Genomic DNA, 6,800 nt, shown 5'->3' on the forward strand with positions numbered 1-6,800 from the left:
AACGGTCAATACTAAACGCTACCAAGAAGAAAAAGTCGTTGAAGCGGTTTTCACAAAACTCAAGTCCTTCTGATTACCTCTTCTTTCCATCGATGGGCCCTGAATTTGCTTAGCTGAGGTTCGTTCCTCGCGAAAATGCATCAAAATGGCTCGATTACCAGTTTCACTCACTTAAGTAACACAGACAGAGGGGAAAGAGTTGTCGCTAGTGATGAGCAATACATCTTTTATTAATTCAAATCGATTTTATATATATATATATATATATATGTATGGATACACTTGAAATGAAAAATTTTTAAAAATTTTAAATTCAATTTATCATAACCTAACTAACAGCTCTTGTGCTTAGCACAAGTATTGGCGTGAAATTGATTCTCTCACTTAATGTCAAAGTTAAAAGACTTTTGAAAGACATGACATATAAAGAAGACTTTCTAAACTGTAAATTAAAACTGTAGAAGAAGAAGGACTGACTGTTTTCAATGCGTGTTTGTAATAGATTCTATAAAATTGGACAGGCGCACTGCTCGAATGTCACAACAAGGAAAGAAAAAAATATTGAAAACAATATATTTTTTTTTTTTAACTCTGACATTTGACGTTTCCTACCCCTAAAATATGTTAAGAAAAACTCTTAAGAATAATAAATGAAGAATTCAAAGGATATAATTAAGAAGGAATCGTGATTTAACTTAAAAATTATATAGAATTGCAATGTTGCGATAATAACGGCGTTAGATTAGAAATATGAAAAAAAATAGTATGTTTGTTGTTTTTCGTAAGTGATTCTTTTCTTTTCTTTTCTCTTTTTTTTGTTTTTTTTGGGAAAACGCGAAAGCGTTAAGACAAACTATGTGTCGTGTGGATATGTGTTTTTAATGAGCAAAAAAAAAAAATCGAATAAAATATTCAGAGGAGATATTGGCTTAACAATCGTATGGACCAAGTGATTTGGTAATGACATGACAAAGTTACTGATGCAAGTCTATGGCAAGAGAAAGAATATTAAAAGCAAAATATAATAATAAAAAAAAGTACATTTTTTTTCGTGTTTAATTAAAAAAAAAAAATAAAATAATAAGAGAAATAATAATAAAATACATTTAAATTAAATCTTAAATAAAAAAGCAAGTGATTGTAGTCAGAGGATGCAGTGCAAGTGAATCAAGTGAACTTTGATATTTTTGTCTATTATATATATATATATACATATGTATGCATATGTACGTAGTGCTTGCGTGGTATAACCAACATTAGTTGCGTTCATCATTTCGGATAAGTGAGAAAGTACTTAAGACAAAACGAAATTATTATACATATCATTAACAAGGTCCTTCAAATCCAGGCTTAAATATCAAATGAAATTTCCTAAATGTCAATCGTTTAGATTATGAAATTAGTTAATCGGAAAATAAAATGTATGTTCAAGGGGCAAATTACTCCTTTAATTGTCTGTAGAGTGAAGGAAAAAGGAAAACAATAAATAAAGAAAAGAAAAAATAACTTATTCCGGAGTGTGGGCAGAAAAACAAGGCAAACAGAGTGGATTTCGTAAAACCAAGAAGAAAGAGAAACTGAACAGTGAGTGTGCAAATGGGAGAAACATTCATTTGCAGGAATGATATAAAAGTGACAAGTTCTGATACAAAAGTCTAATCCTAATAAGGATTTAAGTCTACTTTCTTAAAACGCGCTATTGTTTTGCTATGCAAAAGAAGTTTCCAAACTCATTTTCATAAACGATGATAAGGAATTTTAAAGATTTTACGGATTTCATAACGCAGTGTAAACGTGCGAGTCTGTATGTTGAAGAGAGTGTTACTTTGCAGTAAAAAAACATTGTAAAGAGACTTGAAAATTGGTAAAGAGTGCAATTATTTTTTACTTTTAAGGAAGAAATTCATGTAAGATGAAAAGAGAAACTTTTGGATAAAAAAAAAAAAAAAATTTCAAAAATTCAGGTAAAAAATAAAGAAAATTTTGCAATCTGATGAGAATAAAACCGAAGAAATCCTAAATTAGCCAAAGATCGTTTAGCCCTTTGAGTCTAAACACTTGAGCAATTCTTCCTCTTTTCGATTAGGTTAAAACGTGGGCAAATGCTTTTGTTTTCGTTCACTAAGAAGTTAAGTTTTCATCAAATCAGTTCACATCTAGAACTTTGTCCAAAATACATTTGATGGTTGAATGATTGGTTGATGAAGAGTTTACGAACAGAAAAATGCAAAATAGTACTTAAATGTCAATTCAATGAAGCTACTGCCCCCTCCTCTTCTTCTTCTTCTTCTGACACTGACTTTCTCATCGGAGAAGTCAACGGAAGTCGTCTACTTGCTGCCTTCTTTTCTGAGCAATCACGTAATCTCTTACTTGGCTGAGGACACCGGCGAAGTGATTTCCTCCTGAACTGAAAGGAGAATTGGTTGGCAATCCAAGATGTGTAGATTAGTCAAATGCAAGTGTAGAGTCCAAACGCACTCTACTTCGTAGTGCGGCTTAGATGAAAGAACATAAAGAACACTTCCTCCTTACGGGAACAGACTTCTTTCAATCAACTTGAGCTCTCTAGAGAAGAGAAAAGAAGTGTGGCTTTCTTTGTGGATTTCGTGGCTAAGCTTATTAATAGTGAAATACGAGTCTTGATTTCAGAGCTTGGTTTCATTCTCCGGGGTAGTGTTTTCAGTCAATTGTTTCCATTTCCATATGAACTGCATTCTTCTATGCATGATCTCTGTAAACACTTTAATGAAAACTATCACTTGTTCTCCATTTCGGGTAAAAGTGAAACGCACCTTATTTACTCGATAACGTCATTGAGAGTCGCCGAGTGGTGATGCGGCCATTATTCTCCTTTATCTTCCTTCTGCCAGTATGGGCTTAGGATTAAGCCCATACTGGTGTTTTAAGGTGAAAGGCAAGTTGTCCTCAACGCTGTCCTTTTACTTATAATAAAGTAACGTGTACTGCCCTTCTCACTGAATTGCTGTTAGTATAGGCTTTGTTTACATTTCTTAAGAGATCTAATTACAAAATTTTTATAGGTACTTCTGTTAGCAATAAATTTTTCGGCATTATCCGTAGCTGCTAAAGCCTAAATAAATAAAAAAATAAAGAAGTGATGGTTCCGAAGTTCAGAGTGCCCACTCATTAAGCCGCATGGGCGAACAGACTCTATTGTATCTTCTAAAGCACGTCGAACGTCGACATGGGAGCGATGGGCGAACAGGATTGTGCACGTTTGACGCATACGCAATCCCTTTCATCTAATACCCGAGGTATAGTGCGGAGTCAGTGCTATACGACGGCTTAAATGGATGTCGTCTGCATATAACTCTATAAGCCTACGAGTTTCGTTTTATTATGTTTTAAAAACAGGAAAAAACGTTGAATTCCGAAGATGTCTGTTAGTTAGCTCCGCAAAAATATCTCTTATAACTTTTGAATGATGGTATTTTCGGAAGTAATTTCAGACGGATGAGGCCTTTTTCTTCATCGGCTCTTCATCGCTTAGCGTCGGCTCGACTGTGATTAGATTATGTCCGTTTTATTACTTGATCAATCCATAAAACGAGCGTACGTATTCCAAAAACCCACACCGAGTAGACAAATGTATGCAAAGCAAGAGACAGCCAACTTCTTTAGTTCTTTATTGATTGTGGTCGCTATGCACAATTTCAAATTTTTCGTGTCTCGGTATTATTCTCTACAGCGGTAAACGAAAAATCCTTAAATTCTCTACAATTTTCAAAACTTTTTCAGCAGACCGTATCGAAATGAATGTACGTTCCTGTTGAAGTATTATTTTAACCGGGACTCACGTTCTATTCAAATAAGGAGAAATATTGTTTAGTGCAAAAAAGAGGGAAATTAGTAAAAATTCTAAAACCGCATCGATCAATTAAAATCCATTTTGAAGTAAAAGCAAGCTTTTCCATGAAATAAATATAAATGTATTAATAAAAGCTAATTACTTAACTCTACACAAATGTATATAAATCAAAAAAAAAAAAAGAAAAGAAATATGCCGTAAATAATAATATTTAAGACTTGCTTTTAAAAAAAAGAGTTTTTTTTTTTTAAATAACGATACATATCAAATGTAAAGTCTTTTAATTAAATAATTCATACATATCAGTGACAAAAAAATATTAATAAATAAATAAATAAATACAAATTTTCTTAATGTGATAACAATTAAAAACTATTCAAATATCTCATACATATCAAGTTCTTTAAGAACAATCAATATATTAGAATATATTACAAAAAAAAAAAAAAAAAAGAAGAAAAATTGTTAAATTTTAAGTAAATTAAGCAAAATATGTTAAAAAGAAAATAAATTATTTTAAAATACAAACATTAATATTATAAAGAGATTATATAATCGATTACACAAAGTACACATAGCGACGTCTTCATCAAAAAGTTGGTAAGTTTTACTTATGTTCTCTTTACTTAAGTGATTGTAACCATATATAATGTTAGGTCTGTCGCCCAGTTCTGGCCGTTGTTCGACAATACGGCTCGAAATGTTTTGTTGAGCGCAACAAAGCTTTACCCTATCTCTGATGTTGTCGAAAATTGATTTTACCCTAACATAATCTTGACATCGATCGTAGATGGTCGTCAAGAGCGTGGCTTAACAGAAATATCGAAATCACAAACAATCCTTGACATTTGTTTTATAGGCGAACGAACTTGCACTGTGACATGATTTTTTTCTTCCGTCGATGTTGCGCTTTCCCTTCGTTGTCATTACTGTGTTTTCCCTACCGCCCGTCGGGAGTCAACATTATGAAGCTTTCGCAAGTGACGTTTTCTTGCCGCGTAAACCAAAAACTTATGACTGCACACAATGTTGAGGTAGGTAGACATCACTGCTTCGGAGCTGTTATTTTGACGCAGGACAGCCCCTGCGATTTTTTATCATTTACACCCTTTGGTTTTTCTTACATCACTCTTTTAAATGGTGGCAGCATGGTTATTGTCAGGAAGGATAGTATTTGTAGAAAGCAAATGACTGATACCTCAGGAAAGATCTACTATACGTGTAGCGTCATGATGCTTAGAACGAAGTGGGTAAAAAGAGAGAAAGAGAGAAAGAGAGAGAGAGAGAGAGAGAGAGAGAGAGAGAGAGAGAGAGAGAGAGAGAGAGAGAGAGAGAGAGAGAGAGAGAGAGAGAGAGAGAGAGATAGAGAGAGAGAGAGAGAGAGAGAGAGAGAGAGAGAGAGAGAGAGAGAGAGAGAGAGAGAGAAATAGAGAAAGAGAGAAAGAGAAAGAGAGAGAGAGAAATAGAGAAAGAGAGAAAGAGAAAGAGAGAGAGAGAGAGAGAGAAATAGAAAGAGAGAGAGAAATAGAGAGAGAGAGAGAGAGATAGAGAGAGGGAGAGAGAGAGAGAGAGAGAGAGAGTGATCGCAGATTGGGGGGAAGGGTATGCTCGATGGCTAAGTTTTGTGCCCTCAGCAATCGGGCACTCACTACAGCTTCTGCCACGATGTAGAAAATAGCTCAAAATATTTTTATACACCCTACGCGACAGCTGCTGCATTCCGTGTCAAAAATATGTTGGTCGAGCAATATCGTGGCTCTTTCTTCCATTATATGTACAATCTTTCGCACCGTAAGAGGACATCAGTTTCATTTGGAAACTCTTCTTTCACTGTAGTAGTTGTGTCATTCGCTAGCAGTGCTTGGCAGTAATCATTCTTGTTTCCTTTAATTTTTTCGGTTATTTAAAATTTTACTTTTCTAAAAACATATTCTATTCTGATCTTACTCATTAGTCACTCTCTTACTTAATTATTTATTTATTAACTACACTCCGCTAAAGTGCGTATCATTAACACAAAATACAAAATTAAAAGAAAACTTAATTGAAAATAGCTTACAAGATGTAAAGGCATCAGACTAAACAACACTTTCGGAGGCAGGCGTTCTTGCTCATGTGAGAATATGTGTATTTCTATATCCGACTATAATAAATATGGCAAAAAAGTTAGACTCTTTACAACATGAACAAACATTATAAGTTACCCCCAAAACAAATGCCACAATAGTCAAATTTATAAAGCAGTTGAAGGCATAATATTCAGTGCTAGGGGAAGAAATGAATAACGACGCGTTGAGAGTTCAATTATGTGCACACATATCTGAGACAGAACTAATTTGGGAAAAAATTGTTGCGATGAGATTTCGCTGTGCTAAAACAAAGTGTAAGAAATTAGGCAGTTAGTTGCGTAATTTGATGCCTATGCGGATGCGGACGGGCTCGAGGCATGGAGTAAGTGGTAGTAATGGTTGAACGTTTTAGTTACTATCTGAAACAGATTGCAAAATTCGTCGGATAAACGTCACCACTTATTGTCTTAGCAAGCTAATGAGACATGATTAGGTAGGTGTGCTGGACGAGGTAAGGCGGAATGTCAACGCAAGCTATGCAAGGCATATGTTGAATAGGCTGTAGACGGTCCAAGATACAAGGAATCTGCAAGCAAAAAGCCGGATAGAAACCATGTATTGTGAACTTGATCTAATTTAAGAGCGTACGCAAGCTCTGGGTAAAGAAGGCGTTGTTAAATTTTGCAGACCATGTTCTCATAACCATAAGACGAAATCTAGCTTTGTTAACTGAAACCGCGATATGGGTAAATAAATTGTATACAATGTTGTGCGTTTGTTTGTTTGTTAGCAAAAGTGCAGTATTTTCGTGCTTTACTTTCTCGTCTTTTATGCAATGTAATCTTTTGAATCTTGAACGTGGACTGGCTAAAGAGCACTCCGCTTAATAGGTGCCTGCT

Source organism: Glossina fuscipes, unplaced genomic scaffold, assembly GCF_014805625.2.
Source record: "Glossina fuscipes isolate IAEA_lab_2018 unplaced genomic scaffold, Yale_Gfus_2 112, whole genome shotgun sequence".
NCBI classification, from domain to species: Eukaryota; Metazoa; Arthropoda; class Insecta; order Diptera; family Glossinidae; genus Glossina; species Glossina fuscipes.